This window comes from Aquarana catesbeiana, linkage group LG03, assembly GCF_042186555.1.
Source record: "Aquarana catesbeiana isolate 2022-GZ linkage group LG03, ASM4218655v1, whole genome shotgun sequence".
NCBI classification, from domain to species: Eukaryota; Metazoa; Chordata; class Amphibia; order Anura; family Ranidae; genus Aquarana; species Aquarana catesbeiana.
In genome coordinates, this window is record NC_133326.1 from 129,936,861 (window position 1) to 129,962,404 (window position 25,544).

The 25,544-nt window shown below is 41.7% G+C and overlaps 1 protein-coding gene across 4 annotated transcripts in view; it reads left to right on the top strand.

Annotated features, from left to right (window-relative positions):
• Positions 1-25,544, top strand: part of SHANK3 (SH3 and multiple ankyrin repeat domains 3) — a 605,848-nt gene that overhangs the window by 229,352 nt on the left and 350,952 nt on the right. The gene's annotated exons all lie outside the window — the stretch shown is intronic.

Consider the following 25,544-nt stretch of genomic DNA (forward strand, 5'->3'; position numbering starts at 1 on the left):
AAAACATTTACTATTTTTAATCCTTATGCTGCTAGCATTAGTACATAGATAGGAAAGTTTATCATATTTACTCAATTTAAACATTTTCTTTTTAACATGTATTTGTTAACATCCTTGTTTCCATGCCTAGGCAAATGATGTCATACATCCCAGGAGTCTTCAGGATGGGAGGAGGGGTTTCCTCGGTGAAGCACCCCCCCCCCCTGCCTGCATACCTGAGCTAAGGGCAGATGGATTCCAAGACGTTAATGCTACACAAATCATCTGCCCTTACTCAAGATGCCCACAACAAGAAATGCCAAGGGGTGTTTTTTTTTTAAATGATTTCTCTGCAAAATAAAGAATGAAGATATAGATGGATGGGGGAGTTTGCGTTGAATATTAAAAATGAATTAAATAGCGTTTTTTTGGTTTGTGGTGCTCAGATGCAGTGTAGTGTAGTTCTGCTTAGTGAAAAGACTTCCAAGCTCTACACCACCTTGCAAGATTAGTCAAAAAATAAGAAGAAATCCGGAGCCCATAGTAGAAGACTTAAAGACGCCACTACTGCATAAATAACTACTTTAATAGTGTTTCCACGGAAGTTCAAATAATTATTTATAAAGAAAAAAAAAAACAAAAGAAAAAAACGTATCAGCCTCTTATGCAGCTAACATTTAATAAACAAATTTTATTACAAAAATAGAAAATTATAAAGACACAGAACACAGATAACGAACAATAGTATACCTATTAATGGCCAATATACCATTGTCTTTAACTTGTGTGCTCTGTCTTTATTCTACTTTTGTAATAAAAATGTATTGTTAAACGATTGCTGTATAAGATTCAGATACATTTTTTTTTCTTTATAAATATTTATTTGAACTTCCATGGAGGGGGGTTTACCATTCTCTACTCAATCCAAAGTGAATAGTTTTTGGTTAGTAACATATTGTCCTGGTTTCAGTTGCCTGGTTAAAACACTGAATCAAACAGGTATATGAAGCATATAAACAAGAGCCCAAGTGCAACAACATCATATAGTAATCCCACAGAAATGTATTCATTTTATTAAAATAAGATTACAAACACAGTTACCAGCTCTGATAAAGGCAGCAACCCCCCTAAATCTTAATCAGAGCCAATAGGAGGTGGATGTGTATTCCTGAGTGTCCAGAGTTCTAAGCTGTTTCCACCAATGTTGACCATAACAGGTTCACCAGCCATGGGCAGCCTGCATTGCCTGCTTTCTAGTTTTAAATAAGTTTCATCTCATTAATACATTGCTGTGGATATATACAGTATTTATATAGGTGTATTCTGGTTCTCTTTTATGTACAGTTGCTGATCTACCTAGAGAAACTAGGTTAGGACTTTCGGATCTTACCACAAATAGTATTTTCTGGACTTCCTTTTCTGAACTCCATTACGAGGGTGTTTAGCATCATTTTAAGGCAGCAAAAATGTGAATTTTGGCCAGCTGGCCCACTTTACTGTGTCTACCCTAAAACTAAAAATTGAATATGAACGTTCACACTGAAATTCTAAAAAATCATTTGTCAGAGCAATTTTTCTTGCCATCATTGATCAACTAATCTTGTTTGAAAGTCCTTAAAATTTTGTTCAGACCTACTTTTTGAATGAAATCCCAAATATATTAAAAAGATTTCATTACAATATTTACAATTTTGCCTGGATAAAAACTAAATTCACAGTTAGAATTTTGTTTGTTCAATAAAAAATTTCCATGCTCCTTCGTATTTTCACGTCACTACGTTTGAAAATGAACGTCAGTTTCATTTCACTAACCTTTAGAAAACTAAACGAACTTTCTCAAGCAAAATTCTACAGGTGTAAAGGCAAAGGCAGTTATTGGCTGCCTTTGCATGGGATCTTTTTTCCTGATCGGTTTGGTACGGTTTGGTACCGGGGATGCACAGGGTGATGGCGAGCGGAGAATTGACGTTATCTCCGGCCTGGTCAGGGCTGCATTCCCCCCAGCCTTATTTCCCAGGCCAGTGCTTTGGCGTTTCCCTTATATGGGAAACACTACAGAGCTCTTATACCATCACCAGCTCCTGGAGCTTCATGCCATTTACTGATGGGTGCTGGCTCTTATGGGTGGGATACGTGGGGGAGTGTCTTCGGGGGCTCAGAGACTATTTGAGGAGGTGGTGCATTCAGTAGGACTATGATGGTGACATGTGAGACTGAATTGAACACTGTGGATGCTTATGAGCCGTGTCAGCTTGAATCGGTATGTGTCTTCTGAAGGATATCCCCTGGATTGATTTGAATTGGTGCTTTTTTAGAGATGGAGTTTTTCACATTGTGTCTCAACTGTTCTATTGGGACAGTCCAGTTTATAATTGATAGCTGTCTACGAGGCATGTCCACCCTCTGTCTCTTGCAACCCCCCTGTTGTGGCTATGCCCAGTGTATGGACATTGGAAGGTGAGGCTGAGGTATTATCCCGCTGTATGAGCAAACAAAGGTTGGCATCTTGTAGGTCAGAGATATATATTTTTATGCTAATAAGAGTTTTTTTTTGGTATATATAGCAGGAGATTTTAGGATATCAAAGGATATTGTGGCATGATCTGTAGGACCCTTCTCGACCCCCTCATCAGTTGTCTCTCTTTTGCCTCCCCACAGCCTGGGAGGATGTGACCATTTTTCCTTTTGTGATGTGTCCCATTCTGTGAGTATGTGTTTTGTGTCGGTTTCCCTTTGTATTTCATTTTTTTTTCTCCCCTCACCTCTTCTCTCTCCTTCCTGGATAGGTATACTCTGTGATGATCATATGCCGTTATGTACAGAACCTTTGGTATTTACTGTTGTTGTTCTTTTGATTTGTAGATTGAAGTTGTATATGCATAGCATCTGTCATGTTTGAAATGCAGTCCTGAGGAAACGGTGTGACCGTGAAATTCGTAGACTTATCAAGTGACATAAGTTATTTGTCTTTGATGTGGTTTTACTATTTTTGATATTTTGTAACTATTGATATATGAGAAATTTTTTACTATGCCACAATAAAATTTATATTTTAATGTATAGTTTTTTGTGTTGAAACTGGTTGGTCATCCTTGAACACCCTGTGTCCATATATACTTTTTTGCACAAGAAGGCAATCAGTGCTTTTGCCTCCCAGAGAACCTGCCCTGGGCTGGAAATAAAAGGCAAGGTTGAGAGGCCATATTTGCAAAGTATGTTATCTCTGGGTATATTAAAAAAAGATAATGTGTTTTAAAAGGACAGATGCCATTAAACAAAAAAATATCAAAATTGCCAAGGTGGTCATTGTGACTTAGGACTGAAGTTGTCCGTAACATGTAATTGGTTGCAAACTACCGTATTACACCACCTTCTGGTTTCTGTCTCTACTTGGGGTTAATCGGTTTCTGTTTTTGCTGATAAATCTAATCATGTACATATAACATGGCATGTTGCCGACCCTAGAAAAAAAGAAGATATGTTGGAGATAAAAATAATTCGGGTGTTAGATAGACAGACTATTTTTCTGAAAAGGTTTACTTTCCATAAATCTGTGTGGGATGTAGCTCAGTATGGGACTTTTGCCAGTTGCTAAAGTTATGTGGTATCTGAAGCTCTGAGAATCCATTTATTTTTGGAGTGATTGATAGATGGGGGTGCTTAGAGAGCAGTGAATTCTTCCTCCTGTTCTTTCTATGCTACAGAGGCGTTTGAATATGAAGTATGTCATTAAGTCATGATAAGGAGTGGATACTGTGACACACTGTGCTCACTATGGGAGCATTGTATTGGCAATGCTGCTGTTGGTTCAGGTGTGTGGGCGTCTGGAAGTCTTATTCTAATCCGGGTGATCTCTGTGATTCTCTATGCTGAGACATCTCTGACCTGTCTCCACAAACTTCAGAATAATGGATTTTTAGGAGGCAGTTGAATGATGCGATACATGACACTACCTAACATTGATGACTAGGAAAAATAAATAGGAATTAGAATGCATATTTTACCTGTGTTTACATTATGTTAACAAGATCAGGATATTTTTTAAAGCTGATGCTAAAAGCAGAACTAAACTGTACCTGAGCACCACAAACTGAAAACACTTTTTTTTTTTTTTTTGCTGAAAGCAAACTCACCCACCCATCCATGTCTCCATGCTTTATTTTGTTGAGAAGTCACATTGAAAAACACCCCCTACCAATTCTAGCAGTGGCCATCTTGAGTAAGGGCAGATGATTCATATAGAATTTACTTCCTGGCATCCATCTGCCCTTAGTTCATACATGCAGGCAGGTAGCTGAGAAAGCCCCTCCTCCTTCAGATGAAAGAAAAAAACATGCCCATGAAGTCTTCTGGCATGTACACTCTGGCCACTTTATTAAGTATACCTGTTCAATTGCTTGGTAACACAAATTACTAATCAGCCAATCATACAGCAGCAACTCATTTGGGCATCTAGAGGTGGTGAAGACAACATGATACATTTCAAACTGAGCATCAGAATGGGGAAGAAAGGGGATTTAAGTGACTTTGAACGTGGCATGGTTGTTGGTGCCAGACGGGCTGGTCTGAGTATTTGAAAAACTGCTGATCTACTGATATTTTCATGCACAACCATCTCTAGGATTTGCGCTGTGGAATGATAAATTGAATAAAGTGCTGGTGCAATGAGGGGGTATAAACAATAACAAATTGTTAAGTGCTAAAATATCAGGTGAAGATAAAAATAATTCCTATAAACAATGAACATCCAGAATCATAAGTGAAATCTTAATCTTGAAATCAAATAAAATGTACAAATACGTGAATAAACATTTAAAATAACATATCAAGAGTCCAATGTGTGCTTCTGAATAAAAAGTATAAATTAAATCCAGAAAAAAATTCTGTGCCAATCTGACAATTGAAAATGTAATACAAACAATATTGTGACAGTCTGACAGTGATAAGAAAATAAATAATGGATCTTTGACAGATAAATCAGGTAATCCCACGAGTCCTCAAACTGCTCTCAAGGGTAGCGACCTCCTTTCTGCAGTGGTTCTGATAGAACTGTGATTCGGTTCACATGTGCTGCTGGCTTCTCTGTTTATCTAATCTCAAGGCACCCCATTCTAAGATGTTAAAAAAGAAAATAGTTTTACATAATGTAGCTACCTCTACACACATAGGACACCTAGCTTTAGAGGTGATTTTTATAAGGCAATATACCTTTGCATTGTGATACTGACTAGTATTCCTGAGTTTCTCTTCTCCCTCAGTTTCTCAACCTTATTCAGCCAATGTGACCCCAATGATGACAGAGAGGGGTAGGGGAGGGGCAAACAAGGACATGCTCAGGCACTCAACATCCTCCTTATCAACCTATGATGGCATTGGTTGTTAGGAAGCCAGCCACGGGCCCACATGGTGCCCAGGGTTGTAATAAAGCACAATAAAAAACTGAGGCTTTGTGTAACAAATAAAGCAGGCTTGACCCACCCACCAGCTTGTTGACAATTTGTTGGGCAATTATTAGGCATTTTGCACCGCTAAAGAACCCAGAAGGCACCCCAGGGTGCCTCGGCACCTTGGTTGAAAAAGACTGTATACACCATAGTGGGTCTGCTTCCATGTGCAGCTTATGGGGCATCTACTTGACAACAAACTCCCCGAGCATGTTTTGAAGTTAAATTATCCTGTATAGACCAGTCAAGGTGGCTGAAGACGCCAGACCTGGAAGAAAACCAGGAGCTGATGTCAGCAGCGGTGACAGAACATTGAGGGAGACTGCCAACATTGCATTTCCGAAGGAGGGTGCTTTGGGAGATAAGTACCATGCTTGCAAATTATGGCAAGTACCCCTACCAGCCAGAAATATATTGTTTTTCTAAAAGTAGATTTGATTGGCCTGGCTTGCTGTAATCTTCACTTCCCATGGCTAAAATCTTTCTTTCTACTGACTGTGCACAGGCAGCCAATCCCCACAGACTGCTATGTGGCCATTTTCTGTCTACTGTTTCAGGATATGGCCCCATAGAAGTCTATGGGAATTAACGGAACAAGTGTGGACATCAGAAAGATAGATTTATTCTGTGGGATGGATAGATAAAAGCGTGTCAGGAGAAGGAAAAACCCATAAGTACACTTTGAGAGTATACTTTGATTTCTTGAAAACATTTCTGACATACTGCATAAGTATTTTTTGCATTTATCAAACAGATATAACAACACTTTTAATTGTATATTTAATGGAGCGAAAGGTAGAAAATAAGAGAAGTACCGGTATATTGTTATGCCCTGTACACACGGTCGGATTTTCCGACGGAAAATGTGTGATAGGACCTTGTTGTCGGAAATTCCGACCATGTGTGGGCTCCATCACACATTTTCCAATCGGAATTTCGGACACAGAAAGTTTGAGAGCAGGCTATAAAATTTTCCGACAACAAAATCCGTTGTCGGAAATTCCGATCGTGTGTACACAAATCCGATGCACAAAGTGCCACGCATGCTCAGAATAAATTAAGCGACGAAAGCTATTGTCTACTGCCCCGTTTATAGTCCCGACGTACGTGTTTTACGTCACCGCGTTCAGAACAATTGGATTTTCCGACAACTTTGTATCGTTTGTATCCGATCGTGTGTATGCAAGACAAGTTTGAGCCAACATCCGTCTGAAAAAATCCATGGATTTTGTTGTCGGAATGTCCGATCAATGTCCGACCGTGTGTACAGGGCATTACAGTAAAGAACCCTCTATTTAGTTTAAGGTTAAACCTCTTTTCTTCTAATTTCTTCTAATTTTAATGAGTGGCCACGTGTCTTATTAAACTCACATCCGTCTGAAAAAATCCATGGATTTTGTTGTCGGAATGTCCGATCAATGTCCGATCATGTGTACAGGGCATAAGAGTTTACATACATTGTGTACAAGTGTACATCTGGGGCAGACAATGGTAGGTTAAGCCTGCCATAGACGGTGCAGGTTGCAGGAAAGCAAATTGCTTGATTCCCCCATCAAAACAGCTAGTGTTGATGGGGGAGTCCCTCTCACGGAGCTATTGTGTTCTCCCTGTGGGGGGGGGGGGGCACATGCAGCCATCCCAGCCAGCAGAACATACAGTGATTATTGCTAGAGGCTATAGCCGCTGGCAATAAACTTATGAAGATCTGATAGGCTTTGCCCATATATGGTCTGAATCTCGGCCGGTCCTGGCTCAACTGGTTGAGATGTGAACCGCCTATGGCCAACTTTAGGCAGGCCATACACAGTGTGAAATTCTTTCCTGCAACCACGGGTTGCAGGAAAGAAATTCATACAATTCCCCCATCAACACACAGCATGCTGACAGGGTAATCCCTTCTGTTGAGCCATTGTCTGCTCCCAGCTGGGTGGCGGATGGTGGGGGGAGCCATCCCCGCCAGGAGAAGGCAGTGATTATTGCTACAGCTATAGCAGCCGTTTGCGATAATTGCAAGCGAATCCGGCAGGTTGGTTGTACCCAATTTGATCAATTGATCAACTTAGTACACTCAGCCTGCCCATTAATGTTTCCAACCTCGAGACAAATTAAAATATCAGGCACAAAGGAAATGCATTGTTTTCAATGAAACTTCATGAGCCAACCCATAGACTTGCATTGTGAGAAGAAGCAGTGTTGCTGCAAAATAAAAACCAGAGCTGGAGTATGGAATGAGCAAATATGGCTGCCCCGTCCACATATAAAATTACAAATTATACATAGAAATAGGGATTTTTAAAAATTAGCAAACAATAAAATCAACATCAAGTTGCTCACATGTATTTAAAAAATATTAAAACAAAAAAATTCCTTTTAAAGTCCCGGGCACATGACATCATTTTTCTTCTGAGGTTCACTCTTCTAATAATGTGTTTTCAGCCTTTGTTGTCACAGTAGTAGGTCAGAATATGTGTGTCAGGCATGTTAGCCATTTAAAGCATGGTGCTGTGAAGGAATCTCTGTAAAACAGAAGTACAAGCAAAGTTAAAGGGTCTATGTAGAATAACCCTTACACGGTTCTAACAATTCTTTCTTGCAAAGCTTGGCTTGACTTGAAGCACTTGATAGCACCAAATATTGTGAAGTTTTGTACTTGAAAATGTATGAGAGACAAGAATAATAAAAGCTGTGCTAATGTGAAACTGTACTATATCACACTGTACTGTACTTAAAAATGCTGAGAAGCTTCTCACATCTACCAACACTTTAGTCAACACCTTATTTTAGCACCAAGACCTTCATTTGGAACATATAAGAAAAAATGCTGCAAAATGTTATTTTGTTGTGCGTTTTCATAAAATAAATTGTAGGCAAATAATAAATGTAGGTTTTCATAAATAAATGTAGGCAAATAAAAAATCAGCGCTGATAAGATTATGATTAGTTCCAGCTGTTAGCCATGACCCATAGACTTTCACTGGGCACCAGAATGACCCGGAGTTCCTACTTCTTGTCTATAGATCTGTAAGGTATCCTTGCTTCAGTTAGACCCCTTTCACACTGGGGCGCTTTTCAGGCAATTTAGCGCTAAAAATAGCGCCTGTAAAGAGCTTCTCAAGCCACCCCAGTGTGAAAGTCTGAGTGCTTTCACACTGGGGTGGTGCGCTTGCAGGACGGGAAAAAAAGTCCTGCAAGCAGCATCTTTGGGGAAGTGCGGGAGTGGTGTATACACCGCTCCTCCGTGGCCCCTGCCCATTGAATTGAATGGGCAGCACTGCCGAACACGGGCGCTTTTAACCCTTTCCTCGGCTGCTAGCGGGGGTTAAAAGCACCCCGTTAGCATCCGAAAAGCGCCGCTAAAACGCTTTACCGCTACTGCCCACACCACCCCAAGTGTGAAAGGGGTCTTAGCAGACAGATATGAGGTTAAAGTACATACTATGTTAACTGTATTACTTCCAAAAGCATGCGTTATTCTTTTCTGACAGCCCTGTCATTTACACACCTCTGTCGTACTATATTGCCAAGGGAATGGCTTCAGAATTTGCTGGATGATTTGTACAGCTTCCAGGGTGAACTGGCTTCTCTCTAGACAGAAGTAGGGATACTGATTCTGCTTTTTGAGATCAGCCTTGGAGATTGAGAGAGGGCACTGGAAGCTGAAAAGCTGAACCAGGAATTAGGGCTATCTCTCTGCCTGGTTATGAAGTGCAGCAGAGGTTTGTGAATCATACAAGTTGCTGAAATCACAAATCCCTTGGCAAATAAAACAGTTCATGTAATATATATATATATATATATATATATATATATATATATATATATATGGTATACAATTGTGCTTATAAGTTTACATATCCTGGCAGAATTTATGATTTCTTGGCCATTTTTCAGAGAATATGAATGATGACACAAAAACATTTATTTCACCCATGGTTAGTGTTTGGCTGAAGCCTATTAATTTCAATTTCTGTTTACTCTTTTTAAATCATAATGACAAAAGAAACTACCCAAATGACTCTGATCGAAAGTTTACATACCCTGGTGATTTTGGCCTGATAACATGCACACAAGTTGACACAAAGGGGTTTGAATGGCTATTAACCTCCCTGGCGGTATGATTATTTCGGATTTTAGGTGCTGAAAGCGGTTCAATTATTTTGCATGGAAATTTGACGTTTTATATTGTAGGTCTGTAAATCTTAACAATAACACACTTAAATCTGTCCAAACCAGAGTCTAGTAGATATCCCGGGTATGATAAAGTTTGAAACACAAAAACATAAATTATAATATAATAAATAAAAATAAATAATTAAAAAAAATAAAAATAAATAGTAATAAAATAAATTTCCCCACAATTCACTATCGCTCAATTCTGCAAGTGTTCTAATTTACTATCGCTGTTCTCTAGCTGGTCTAAAGCCACTTTTGACGTAAAGGGACACTTTTTGGTTGCTATGGACAATCTCCAGTTTCCAGGCAGAAAGAACAGTGTATATCATGTAAACCTGCATGCAGGGCATGGGCCAAAGCACTGGGGACAAAAGGGATGTGAAATCATTTCATACAGTACTGTAATCTGTAAGATTACAGTACTGTATGTGTTATGATTTTTACTTTTTTTAATTTGCCGCCAGGCTCCGCCCCCGTGCGTCGCGATGCTCGCAGGGAACGGAGCCTGGCAAGGAGAGGCTTCGGAGGAGGACGGAGCCCTCGGACACTGCAGGGGACATCGCAGGATCCCGGGGACAAGGTAAGTAAGGAGGCACCAGGATCCTGCGATGCAATCCCGAGTGTGGCTCGGGGTTACCGCTAATGGTCCTGAATTTTAACCCCGAGCCACACTCGGGAAAACCGCCAGGGAGGTTAAAGTGACACTAAAGGTTCCGTTTTTTTTTTTCTTTAAATAACAAACATGTCATACTTACCTCCACTGTGCAGTTCATTTTGCACAGAGTGGCCCCGATCCATCTCTTCTAGGGTCCCACGGCGGCTCTCGCGGCTCCTCCTCGCAATAGATAACCCCCTCTGGGAAGCTCTCTCCCGTGAGGGTTACCTTGCGGGCGTGCTCCCGTGTCATACACTCGACGTCCATAGCTGCCGAGTGTATGACTCTCCCCTGCCCCCAGGCGCCCGCGTCATTGGATTTGATTGACAGCAGCGGGAGCCAATGGGTGTGCTGCTGTCAATCGTTACAATGAAGAGCCGAGAAGCTGTGGAGAGAGCGACACGGGATCGTGCCCACGGAAATTCGGGGCTCAGGTAAGTAAGATGGGGGGGCTGGGGGGCCAGACACTGCAAGGTGTTTTTTCACATTAGTGCATTAAGGTGAAAAAACACAAGCCTTTATAACCCCTTTAAAGGTAACCATCCTCACCTGTGATCTGTTTGCTTGTAATTAGTGTGTGTGTATAAAAGGTCAATGCGTTTCTGGACTCCTGACAGACCCTTGCATCTTTCATCCAGTGCTGCACTGATGTTTTTGGATTCTGAGTCATGGGGAAAGCAAAAGAGTTGTCAAAGGATCTGTGGGAAAAGGTTGTTGAACTGCATGAAACAGGAAAGGGAAATAAAAAGATACCCAATGAATTGAGAATGCCAATCAGCAGTGTTCAAACTCAAATCAAGAAGTGGAAAATCAAACCACGGTCAGGTAGAACAACTAAAATTTCGTCCATAACTGCCAGGAAAATTGTTCGGGATGCAAAGAAAAACCCACAAATAAATTCAGGTGGAATACAGGACTCTCCAAAAACATGTGGTGTGGCTGTTTCAAGATGCACAATAAGGAGGCACTTGAAGAAAGATGGGCTTTATGGTTGAGTCAGCAGAAGAAAGCCATTACTACGCAAATGGCACAAAGTATCCCGCTTACAAAACAGCACAGAGACAACAAGGCCTATGATGAAAGGTATGAAGGGGGATCGCTAATGTTTTGGGGATGTGTGAGCTACAAAGGCACAGGAAATTTGGTCAAAATTGTTGGCAAGATGAATGCAGTATGTTATCAAAAAATACTGGAGAAACATTTGCATCTATCAGCCAGGAAGCTGCGCATGGGACTTACTTGGACATTCCAACATGGCAATAATTCAAACCACAAGGCCAAGTCGACCTCTCAATGGCTACAGCAGAATAAAGTGAAGGTTCTGGAGTGGCCATCTCAGTCTCCTGACCTCAATATCATTGAGCCACTCTGGGGAGATCTCAAAAGTGCAGTTCATGCAAAAGCCCAATAATTTTCAGAAACTGAAGGCTTTTTGCCAAGAGAAAAGGGCAGCTTTACCATCTGAGAAGATAAAGAGCCTCATCCACAAATATCACAAAAGACTTCAAGCTGTCATTGTATTTAAAGGGGTCAATACACGGTAATAAGAACTGGGGTATGTAAACGTTTGATTAGGGTCATTTGGGTAGTTTCTGTTGCCATTATGATTTAAAAAGAGTAAACACAGTTGATTGATAATAAATGGCTTCAGCCAAACACTAACCATAAATGAAAGAAAAGTTGTTGTGTTGTCATTCATATTTTCTGCAAAATGGCTAAGAAATCATAAATTCTGCCAGGGTATGTAAACGTATGAGCGCGACTGTATATATATATCTATATAGATATATAGATATATATAGCTATATATCTATATAGCTATATAGATATATAGATATGTATAAACAAATAAGTTTAGAAATTAAGTTATGTGTAATAAAATGGAGTGCCACAGAGAAAATGTATTGAACACATGAAGAAAGGGAGGTGCAAAAAAGGCATGGAAAGCCAAGACACCAACTGAAATCTTTCACTAATTAGCAATCCTGCCCCTTGTCAGTGCAAATTAATATCAGCTATAAAAAGGTGTCCAAGGTGTTACACAAGAAACATCTCATGGTGGGTAAAAGCAAAGAGCTCTCTCAAGACCTTTGCAACCTTATTGTTGCAAAACATACTGATGGCATTGGTTACAGAATGTTACAGAAGGATTTCTAAACTTCTGAATGTTTCAGTGAGCACTGTTGGGGCCATAATCCGGAAGTGGAAATAACATTTCACCATAAACCGGCCACAACAAGGTGCTCCTCACAAGATTTCTGACAGAGGAGTGAAAATAATTATCAGAAGAGTTGTCCAAGAGCCAAGGACCACTTGTGGAGAGCTTCAGAAAGACCTGGAATTAGCAGGTACAATTGTTTCAAAGAAAACAATAAGTAATGCTCTCAACCGCCATGGCCTGTATACTCGCTCACCACGCAAGACTCCATTGCTGAAGATAAAGCATGTTGAAGCTTGTTTAAAGTTTGCTGCACAACATTTAGACAAGCCTGTGAAATACTGGAAGAATATAGTCTGGTCAGATGAGTCCAAAATTGAACTTTTTGGATGCCATAATGTATACCATGTTTGGAGGTCAAATGGCACTGCACATCACCCCAAAAACACCCCCATACCAACAGTGAAGTTTGGAGGTGGGAACATCATGGTGTGGGGCTGTTTTTCAGCATACGGTACTGGCAAACTTCATGTCATTGAAGGAAGGATGAATAGAAAAATATACCAAGATATTCTTGATAAAATCTGCTGCCAACTAACAGGATGATGAAGATGAAATGAGGGTGGACATTTCAGAAAGACAATGATCCCAAACATAAAACCAAGGAAACACTCAATTGGTTTCAAAGAAAGAAAATAAAGCTGCTAGCTCGCTGAGAGGCTGAGACGGGTATCAGTCCAGACACCTGGCGGATCCAGACTTTATTGTCGTGATGACGCAATGCCTGGACTGATTCCTGTGACATCAGCAGAGAGTGAACTTCAGCCCGCTCTCTGCTGAAAACAGGTCACAGGAAGGCAAAACAAATTTCACTCTTGTGTCCCATAGGAGAAGCGCAGCCAAATAAGCTCAGGTTGGACTTCTCCTATAAATAAATTTCATTTAGTGTGTTCAATACTTTTTCCCTGTGTCATTCCATTTTTTTTACACATAACTTAATTTCTGAATGTATTTGTTTTGGTTTCTTTGTATGGATTGCATGGGTTGTTACCAAGATGTGGTGAAAATTTAATGTCAATAGCACCTATAGAAACATATTTACCTAGAAAAATGGTGATGTGTTCAATACTTATTTTACCCGCTGTGTATGCATGTCATCTCTGTATTTAGCTATTTGCCTGGAGTGTGAAAATTCTTTGCTTTGCTTTCTAAATCTGTTTTTTGTTTGTTGGACTTTTTCATTGTTCTTCACCAAATGACACAGTATAAGTGTATGAGCTCTTAATTTCATAGTTTGTGTCTTAATATAGCATAAATACACTGTGCACATGGCAAAATCCAATTACACCCCTAACTTGACACTGATATGCTACTCATTCTTTCTTTTTGTTAGCACTCTGTAGAGTTGTTGTTCACAGTCCAAAATAGTCGGCAGGCTGGATGATCTCAATGTGTTTTTTTTTTGAAGCATAGGGTAAAAATTCATGTCTGTAGGCCCGCTTACGCATTTCATCATTGTGGCTTTACTAATAGCTGGCCCCTGCCGACTATTTTTGACTTTGTGTATAATTCTTGACTGACAGGAGCCTGAGTATGAGCACATCATCCCCTGGTTGTAACCTGAGTTTGAGCGGTGTGACTTAGCTTTTGTTTGTGGAGTGGTACCCTTTTGTTTATGTTATTTTGTGATTATCTACTTGGTTTTCCTGGAAAACATACAGATACAGAGGATTAAAACTAGGCCAAATTATGCAGATACCAATTAACCAACCAACCATGATGTCTGTGGGCAGTGGTGTATTTTGGTTTTGTGCTGCCCTAGACAGGCCTAAAATCGGGCACCCCCGCAACAGCAAGTGGCTGCATCTGGGGGAAGGGAGGCAGGAGAGCCAGCCAGCCGCTACACAGCTACACAGAGCAGCCTCCCTCCCCGATCTTCATCCATCCATAGTAAGAGCCGCCAGCCACTACACGGAGCAGACCCCCTCCCCTCTCTTCACCCATCCACTGGGAGAGCCGGGCAGCTGCTACACAAAGTAGCCTCCCCGCTCTTCATCCATCCACATCTCCTGCATTAGCAGCTGCTGCATCCGGCGGGAGAGGGAGGTGGGAGAGAAGGCCAGCAGCTGCATGGAAGGGGCGCCCAGGCAATCAGGAAGGTGGGGGGCACTAAAGGGAGGGTCGGAGGAGCAGAGGGGGGTCTATGTGGACAAACCGATCCCTCTATGGATGCCCTGCAACTCCCAAAGTCGGCGGGAGGGCAGAGGAGGGAAGCCCGCAGCTGCAGGGCATGGGGTTTGCGGGGGTCAGTGCAGCAGGTTGAAGTGGCGCCCCCCTGAAAACTGCTGCCCAAGGCAAATGCCTTATCTGCCTCCCTGTCTGTGGGTGGCTGGAGCAAACTAAAGCACAATAAGTTAGGCCTTTATTAACAATAAAAGATCTTACACGCAAACAGTGTCCCATTGGGAATCGAGCACAAGACCCTGGAACTGTAAGGGAGGGGGATCGTGCACCTGGTTTTGAGACCACTTACATTTGGATCACCTAGACGATCCGAGCGGAAATTTCCAATAGGCTGCAGTACTAATCACTGTATTCTGACAGTGATAGCACAGCAGCAAGGATTTCTCCATCAGGGAGGTACAGGTATGTACAGGGGTCGTCATTGCCTGTGCGGCCCCCTGTACACCTGGATAGGAGGGCAGCGGGGGTGGCCTCATGTAGAGGAACTGATTCCTCCATGTAGCCGCTGAATGCCCACTTTTTCACCTCTCCCTCCCGCAGACATTCAGCAGCTGCAGGAGGGAAATGGAGGGCATTGGTTCCTCCACACGCTGCACCTGCTGCCTCTCTATCACTGTCCTGTTGTCCTGGGCCCCTGTGTGCTACCCTGGCCCCTCCACAGCGCTCCCGGGTTTCTCCCTCCCGCTGGCTGCTACAGGAGATCTGTCAGGATGGAGAGCGGAGAAGGAGCCGGTAAATGTGTCATTTACCGGCTCCTTCCTTGTCCCGATCACTGACTTGGGGCATTCATAGCTGGGGCATGCCTCCGTTTCTGATTGAACGGGAGGCTTTGTACAGAGCTATTCCTGTTCATTTATTCTGTGCAGCTGAGGCTGTAGAGAAAGGGACTGATGAATCTGTCCTCATTACCTTTCTCTGTCTCAAAAGTGAGACATCAGGGGTCTGTTTAGAGCCCTGATATTTCACCAAAGCCCCCCAATGAGGGTCTTAAAAAATATGTAAAATATAATAAAAAATACAATTGTAAAAAAATAATAAATAAAAATAAAACAACAAAAGTAAAAAAACTACTGACACCAGTGGCGGAATTACCAGGCTCACAAAGGTCACACTTGCGAATGGGCTCTGCTGTTCTGCCACCGTGGAGGGCCAGGGGGGCCCTTCTTTGTTTCTTCTAGGTTCTAGTTACCCCTCTGTTCTCCATCCACCTTGTTTGTGGATGGAGGCCCCCTGGATGATTGAAAAAAATTAATAAACTATGGGCAGCCTTATGTTAGCCAAACAAATGCCTCAACAAGAGAGATCTCCCCTGCAGGCTATTGTATTCAGAAAGCTGCCTGTCTGCATACCCGAACAGCGACTCTTTCTGATTGAATGCAGTCACTGCTCAGCTGATAATTTTACACTATGGACAAGTTGAAGAGTCAAAGTAGGTAAATCTACACAAAAAAAGGGGGGGGGGGGTAAACATAAACCTGCAAAACCAAGTAATGCTGCACAATTCCAAAACATTATGATAAATGAGATTCGTGCATAAGCCCAGATAAGCCCAGATATTACCAGTTCTTTATTTAGGAGCACTCTGGATTTCTACCCATTGTCATCCACAACATAAAGAGCAGCACACTATAGCCAGTGTTGAACTCATGACTGATGATGGTGACAACAGAGAGAACACTCAACTGCCCCATGATATTGTTCCCTTGCTGGCTGAATTATCAAGGTTTTACATCTTCAGCTTCTCTGGTGAATAAGATGCAGCATTTTGACTATAAAGGGAACAACACCATAGGTGCAAGTGAGTGCTCTCTTTAGCGATCTATTTGCTGGAAAGTTGCCAACAGCAATAGAATCGCTAATGTGATATGGCCCTAAGGACACCCTTGCTAACTGCCATTTTCCAGTGCAGGTTTGAATATGATTGGCTGCTAAGGGGAATCACTGATTATCTTAGTTTGCCTCCTACCATCCTTTGACAAATGAAACCTACATGGCAGCAGTTGCCTCCAGACATATCCAGGAAGCCTTCTTTTGTTTCTGCTCAATAAATAACCTCCAGTATGTGATTCATATCTGAATAATTGGCTTTACTTTGAATGGAAGTCAGTTGAAAAATGTTCTTTATTTTAATTAGAGTAGATCAATAAAGTGAACCAAACTTTCTGTGATAAATAGAAGTATAAAGTATTTTAAGAATATTAGATACATTTCAATGGAACACGTCTTCGTGACACAGACTCTGCAAATTATATATTGGCTATTGCTTAGGGTTAAAAGTAAGGTGGTGCCATTATCTTTACAAAATTGTGGGTGGGATTCAGGTTATAAAGCTATTGTTATGCTATTTAAATTTAGACCTGAGCGAAGTGAACTCTATTCTACACTTCGGAGAGTGGAAACATTTTCCCCCTACTTTATGAAGATGTAACGAGAGGAACATGTATAGATGTCAGTGTTGCCAGCCTACCAGATTGAAATTTACTGACAAAAAATTTACTGGCACAGCCAAGTTTTTACTGGTGTTTCCAAAAGTTTTAAGTGCACATTTCAATATCTATGCTACAAACAAGTACAATATGCAAATAGCAGTGTGATTTAAGACTTTCCCACCCGGCCTACAGCAGGATCATAGCTGGGTGGTGGCTTTCCCATCCTGACTGGATGTCATATGATGTTCTGTCAGAAAGAGCCGCCTGCGCGGCCCACCATGCCTCTTACTAAATACCTTGGACTGTCTACTTTGCAAAAAGGGGTAATTTGGGGGTATTTGTACTGTCCTGGCATAGGCCGTCGGTACATCAGGATTGATCAGTTTTCAGATATATACCATAGTTTGTGGACTCTACTATACCTTTCCTACAGACTAAATAATATACAATGATTTGGGTTTTTTTCACCAAATAAATGTAGCAGAATACATTTTAGGCTAAATTGATGAAAAACAATTATTTATTTGCAAAATTTTGTAATGGAATTTATTTATCAAAAAATAAAAAAACCCAATGGTGATTAAATACCACTAAAAGAAAGCTCTAGTTGTGTGAACAAAATGATAAAAATTTAGTTTGGGTACAGTGTTGCATGACTGCGCAATTGTCATTCAAAATGTGACAGCGCTGAAAGCTGAAAATTGTCTTGGGCAAGAAGGGGGTAAAAGTGCCCGGTATTGAAATGGTTAAGGTAGATATTAAGGCAAAAAATATATTTCTTATTTTATTTTCGATATAGCAAGTAGCTCAGGTACAGGACTTAGAAGGGCAAGAAATTAAAATGGGCAGGCATACACACATGAAATTGACTCTCACAGTGATACTGACAGCAGTGTGCAGCAGCACAGATGATGATGACACCTAACCGACACGTCCCCTCCTGAGTAACAGTGACAGTCTTTCTCCATGCTCGCTGGTCCCTATCAGTCTACTCCAGTCCAAACAGCACTGACAGTCCCGCTCCTGGGTTGCCTTGCTCCCATCACGCAGACCCGCACAGAAGGATCTGGCCGCTCCACTCGGCTTCCTTGCACCATGACGTCATACGACACACTCAGGCACCGCCTCAGCCAGACCTGCCCCCCGTTGACAGCGTCCAAACACACTGTAGCAGGCACTCAGATAGTCTTGGCTGGCTCTGGATGCGCAGTTCCGATCCAAGCATCATAGCCATATTATTTACTGGCAACCTATTCCTGTCACTGGCATTTACTGGCAGGAGAAATGTGCTGTTTTTTTTACTGACTGACAGTAAAAATACTGACGGTTAGCAACACTAATAGATGCATAGGTGTGTGCAGCCTATTGCATTAGGGTGTGCACCCCAAAGCTCACATACACTTGTGTATGGAAAGAAAGAGAAAGAAAGAAGGGAAAAGGAAGGAAGGAAAGAAAGAAAGAAAGAAAGAAAGAAAGAAAGAAAGAAAGAAAGAAAGAAAGAAAGAAAGAAAGAAAGAAAGAAAGAAAGAAAGAAAGAAAAACATAAAGAAAGAAAGAAAGAAAGAAAAACAGGAAGGAAGGAAGGAAGGAAGGAAGGAAGGAAGGAAGGAAGGAAGGAAGGAAGAAAGAAAGAAAGAAAGAAAGAAAGAAAGAAAGAAAGAAAAACATAAAGAAAGAAAGAAAGAAAAACATAAAGAAAGAAAGAAAGAAAGAAAGAAAAACATGCATCTTTCCTCTTCTGGCTGCTGGCTTTAAACTTCCAGTCCACACACACTGCCAGGGAGTGAGGGCGGGCAGACATAGGAGGAGAGGGCGGGAGGAGGAGCATAACTAGCTTTCTTTTCTCTCCTCTCCTGTCCTGTCCATGGAGAGGACTATCAGCGCAGGTATTGTGGCTCTGAGAGAGAGAGACTCTCAGCTCAGAGCCCTGCAGTCGCTGGGGAGTCACAGTGTGGCCTCTTGGGGCCCCCTCGCCATGGCATCCTCCCCTGGTCTTCATGTATGGGAGCTAACTGCCGGCTAGCTCAGAATGCTTGGAATGTGGGCGGGCACAGGGGGACAGGGGCGTGAGGAGGATCAGATCGAGGCATTCTCCTCTCCTGTTTGTACAGAGGGGTTGAGTGGGGAGGGGCTGTGCTGGCTAGACTCTGACAGATTGTCACAGTCGCTCAGCCATGACAGATGCAGCAAACCTATACTACTGGAGCAGGAGGTGATTAGGGCACACCCGGCATACCCCCTGCACATGCCTATGGATAGATGTTCACTTCAGTAATATTTCCAACAAACATATGACCACCCTCAATTGTAAATAGCTTTGGTAAAGGCAATAGCAGCGCTAAAGACTTTAAAATTGTTCATTGTTCTCTGTGAAATATTTACGTAAGTTTACTCTGTGAATTGGCTGGGTTTCCCAGCTTTGTAAGTGGGCAGTTTTACTGAACACAACAGGTTCGTGACAAATGTGTTCAGCATGGGCAGAACAAACCTGACACTCTTCAGAAAAAGTCAAATTAACCTAACAGGAAGCATTTGTCCTGACAACTTAAATTGTTCTGTTTTCTGGGACTGGCAGGTACACAGCATGCATAGTTCCCATAAGGACAAATTAAAAGTGAAATCCATGCAAACAGCAAAATACACATATGGAAGTTGTGTTACCTGCCAAAGGACTTGTATTTCTGTTCACCCAGCCCTTGCATTTACGCAGACCTTCCAGGCAGCACGGCCAGGCTCCAGGCTGGTGACTGAACTGTGAAGGAGCTGCAACAGACTGATTATCTCTCTGTTCTCTTGTCTTGTCAACACATGTGCATGTACCAAGTGCTGCTTCTCCCTCTCCCAGGTTAAATGCTCCTGAAAATGGATTACAAGAGGAAGAAAACAAATCAGATTTTAGTATTTACAGTAGATTAGTTGCATTTAAAAATGCATTTAAAGCGGAACTCTGTGATAAGCAAATATTGTCCAGATATTTGAGGCATGTGTATTCTTCCTTGATTCTTGTTGTGCTTTGTGTAATCCAGTGAGAAACTTTGCCTCTGTTCATAAACTTCCTGTAATAAAGACCGGTCATGGCTTCTCTCTCTGCTTCTGCAGGGTGACTGGTCTTGTCTCCGCCCACTCCTGTATTCTTTTCTAGTCAGCCTGTAGTGGGGGGAGCTGATGGGTCCCTCTCACAGCTTTGCTCTCGGCACAGGCTATGTACAGCACAGTGATGATATCACTGTTCATTTTAAAAGGTAATATATGAGTTTGCAAAAGTATACAGTACCTTGAAAAAGTATTCACACCCCTTGAACTTTTCTACATTTTGTCATGTTGCAATCCAAAACGTAAATGTATTTTATTAGGATTTTATGTGATAGACCAACACAAAGTGGCACATAATTGTGAAGTGGAAAAAAAATGATAAATGGTTTTCAAATTTTTTTACAAATAAATATGTGAAAAGTGTGGTGTGCATTTGTATTCAGCCCCCCTGAGTCAATACTTTGTAGAACCATCTTTTGCTACAGTTACAGCTGCAAGTCTTTCTGGGGATGTCTCTACCAGCTTTGCACATCCAGAGTGACATTTTGCCTATTCTTCTTTGCAAAATAGCTCAAGCTCCATCAGATTGGATGGAAAGCGTCTGTGAACAGCAATTTTCAAGTCCTGCCACAGATTCTCATATGGATTTAGGTCTGGACTTTGACCGGGCCATTCTAACACATGAATATGCTTTGATTTTAAACCATTCCATTGTAGCTCTGGCTGTATGTTTGGGGTCGTTGTCATGCTGGAAGGTGCTCCTCCGCCCCAGTCTCAAGTTTTTTGCAGACTTTAACAGGTTTTCTTCTAAGATTGCCCTGTATTTGGCTACATTCATCTTCCCATCAACTCTGAACAGCTTCCCTGTCCCTGCTGAAGAAAAGCATCCCTACAACATGATGTTGCCACCACCATGTTTCACAGTGGGGATGGTGTGTTCAGGGTGATGTGCAGTGTTAGTTTTCTGCCACACTTAGCGTTTTGTTTTTAGGCCAAAAGGTTAAATTTTGATCACAACTGACCAGAGCACCTTCTTCCACATGTTTGCTGTGTCCCCCACATGGCTTCCCGCAAACTGCAAAGGGGACATCTTATGGCTTTCTTTCAACAATGGCTTTCTTCTTGCCACTCTTCCATAAAGGGCAGATTTGTCATTCCCAATACAAAGCCAGAGGGAGAATCAATGAACTACAATCACGCTGAGCAGCACCTGTGTGGGCGGAGCCCTGCTCAGCCGTGCGGTTTTGAAAAAGTCCTGGGAGAGAATCCCTGCCCACTATCACAGAGAGGGGAATGCTGGCACCAGGTGGGTGCATAGGAGCATGTTACATGTTATACCTTAAATATGGGTGTAACATGCTCCTAAGGCCCCTTTCACACTGGGGCGGTTTGCAGGCGTTATTGCGCTAAAAATAGCGCCTGCAAACCGACCCAAAACTGCCGCTGCTGTTTCTCCAGTGTGAAAGCCTAAGGGCTTTCACACTGAAGCAGTGCGCTGGCAGGAGAAAAAAAAAACTCCTGCAAACAGCATCTGTGGAGCGGTGAAGGAGCGGTGTATTTACCGCTCCTTCACCGCTCCTGCCCATTGAAATCAATGGGGCAGCGCGGCTATACCGCGGCAATACCGCAGCAATACCGTGGCTGTAGCGGCGCTATGCGAGTGGTTTTAACCCTTTTTCGGCCGACAGCGGGGGTTAAAACCGCACTGCTAGTGGCCGAATACCGCTGCAAAAACGACGGTAAAGCGGCGCTAAAAATAGCGCCGTTTTACCGCCGACGCCCCCACCCCCCCAGTGTGAAAGGTGTGAACCTATCTTTTAAATTGCAGCAAGGCTGTGTGTGGTCCAGACCAGTTTCACTACTCAGCTTGACAGTTGATTGTCAGGCAGAAACCTGTGAGAGAATGACTCAGGGCCGGTTCACACTACAATATGGTGCAGGAAAGGCGTGTTCCATGCACGTTTCCTGACCCACCCTCAAAAGCCATTGCCTTTGCAATCTACTGTGGGTGCCAATTTAATGTTAATGGTATCCTATACGCAGATTGCAAATGCAGTGTGTTTGCAGGCACCAAATTGCATGTTACCGCAGTACCATGCGACTTTGTGTGCATGCATTACTTTCTCCTGGTGTACGGTGCAATTTCAGCCAATTCAAATGAATGGGCTGCAAAATTTCACCGCACGAGAATCACACAGGAACACGTGCCACATTCCTGTGCAATTCAAAGAACTAAACATGTAATTAAGTAAAGCGGAGCTCCAGGCTCCCCTCAAAAAATTAAAAGTCAGCAGCTACTGTACTACTGTAGCTGTTGACTTTTAATATTAGGGCACTTACCTGTCCAGACATCCAGCGGTGTCCTCACCTGAGCCGATTCTTCAATCGGCTATCAGGTGCTGGCGCCGCCATCTTGACTAAGAGAAACCAGCAGTAAAGCCTTGTGGCTTCACAGCTGGTTTCTTACTGCGCATGCGCAAAGTTTTGTGAATGGGCTGGCTGCAGGGGAGGGGGGCCGAAGTGCCCCCCAAAAGATGTCAAATGTGGCAGTGGAGGGGTGGAGGAGGCAGAAAAGCAGAGCTTCCCCTTTTGGGTGCTGAAGGTCCACGATACATGTGAAAAGTTAAAAGAGAAGTATGGGAATTTTTTTGAATCATACTTACCTAGGTGAATGCAGCATCGGGCTGATGCTGCATCTGTCCCATGCCGGCTCTAAGGCTGAGAACTGAGCGATCAAACACTGCTGATTGCTCAGTTCTCAGAGCTCCCTGAGCAGAGAGCTGGTTACTGCCAGTCACCGGCTCTCTGCTCTGCCCCCAAACGCGCTTTGGCTGTACTTCTTCTTTAAAGAGATAACAAAGATTTAAACAAAGATTCATTGAGGAATCTCTAATGAAGTTATATATACAGAACATGCTGTCTATGAAAGTAATTTATCTAACTTCATTGAATATAAATTCAATGAAGTTAGATAAATTACTTTCATAGACAGCATTTACTGTAATTAAGCAAGTACAGTATTCAGACAACATGTACTGCTGCATCTGATTAATGGCTGCCTAAAGCTACATTGTAGATCACTAAGAGCCATTAATAGATCTATTTATACATCTAGTCAAGAGTCCTTGTAGCTTAAAGTGAGTGTAAAAGTTTAAATTATTTTTATTTAAAAAAACAAACATGTTATGCTTACCTGCTCTGTGTAATGGTTTTGCACAGAGCAGCCCCAATCCTCCCCTTCTAAGGTCCCCCGCCAGCGCTCCTGGCTCCTCCTCCCTGCCAAGTGACCCCATAGCAACTCGTTTGCTATGGGGGCACTCATGTGGGCTTGCTCCTGAGCCACGCTCTGTGTATCCATTGACAGAGCGTGGCTCGACCCCACATATCACTCTGCTCATTGACTGTGATTGACAGCAGAAGGAGCCAATGGTTCTCATTAGGACAATGACATTCTTTCCAAAATTGAATGGTAAAAACAAACAAGTAATTTTGAACAGCATTCATCAAGTTATCAAATAAACAAAACTTTTTTTTGTACGATTTTATACAAATATTTGAACTTTTGTTTGAAAAACATGCTTTATCATATGACCAGCTTTATCAGTTATGCAGCTTCTTCACTGTTTGCTGGTCATCTGACTTGTCTAGGAGTACAGCGTCTTGACTGCTGAGAAGCATAGGCTCATTTATCACCAACTACTAAACCAATACTTTACCGCCCAAAAATACACGGAAGCTGACCACTTAAGGACCAGGCCTTTTTCTGACATTTGTTGGTTAACTGGGTGGAGCCTGAGCACTAGGAAGTAAAAATATGTATTTTTGTTATAAAATGACTTAGAACCCCCAAACAGTTTATATTTCAGCAGAGATCATAGAGAATAAAATGGCAGTTGCAATTTTTTATGTAATGCGGTTTTTGTGCAGGGGTTTTTCAAACGCAATTTGAAGAAAAATACACTTTATTGAAATATATATATATATATATATATATATATATATATATATATATATATATATTAGAGCTGCACAATTAATCGTCAAGAATCGTTATCACGATCTTGACTAAAGTGTTTCACAACTCTTTCTATGCAAAGAATTCTCTCTGCTCTTCTGAAGCCACAGCCATCAAAAGAAAGGAAGAAAAAAACTGGGCAGTCTGCCAAGAATCAAAACATTCTTTATCAGTTGAACTTAAGTATAAACATTGTAACAATTTGTCAATGGAATAGACTTTGTGTGTGAGTGAAAAAAGTTTAACCACTTAAACACTAAACCTTTTTCTGACATTTGGTTTCAAGTTAAAATATTTTTTTTCTGCTAGAAAATTACTTAGAACCCCCAAACATTATATATATTTTTTTAGTAGACACCCTAGGGAATAAAATGGTGGTTGTTGCAATATTTTATGTCACACTGTATTTGTGCAGAGGTCTTTCAAATGCAAGTTTTTTTGAAAAAATTACTTTAATGAATAATGAAAAAAACCCAAACTAACCAGTAAAGTTAGTCCATTTTTTTTTTTTGTATAATGTGAAAGATTTTATGTCGCGAGAATCATGAATCGTGATCTTTTTATTCTAAGCAAAAAAATTGTGATTCTCGTTTTGGCCAGAATCGTGCAGCTCTAATATATATATATATATATATATATATATATATATATATATATATATATATATATATATATTTATTATACCCCATTTTTTTTTATATAATATAAAAGATGATGTTATGCCAAGTAAATAGACATGTTTTCTTTCAAATTGCGCGTGCTCCTGGAACGACGCAAAACGACAGTACTTAAAACTCTCTATAGTCGAAGCTTTGAAAATTTTTACAGGTTACCCATTTAGAGGTACAGAGGAGGTGTAGTGCTAGAATTATTGTTCTCACTCAGATGTTCACTGTGATACCTCACATGTGTGGTGCAAACACAGTTTACATATATGGGTATGCCGTAAGTATGCGTTCACTACTGCGTGCGAGCACGTGGGGACGGGGCAACTAAAAAAAATTTTATTTATTACATTTTTACACTGTCCCTTTAAAAGGTGACAGGTCCTCTTTATGAAGAGATGTGGGGCTCTAAAAGAACCGGAAGTGACGTCATGACGTTGCTTTGGTCCTCCAAGGGCATAGAGATGAGCGGCGGCCATCTTGCCATCACTTATCTCTATGGCAAGACACTGCTGGAGATGGTTCCCGGCTTCAGCAATCAGTAACATAAGCCCAGGAGCTACCAGGATATGGCGGGGGGCACCGCCTTTTCTAAAAGTGATTCTGCAGTGAATCTGCCACGGAGACCACTTTTATCACTTTTATATGAAAGACTGACGCCTAAGGGAACAGAAAATACCAGGGTTATGGCATCTAGCTGCAACCATAACCCAGGTATTTAATGTGAAAATAATGATGTATTTTGCCCA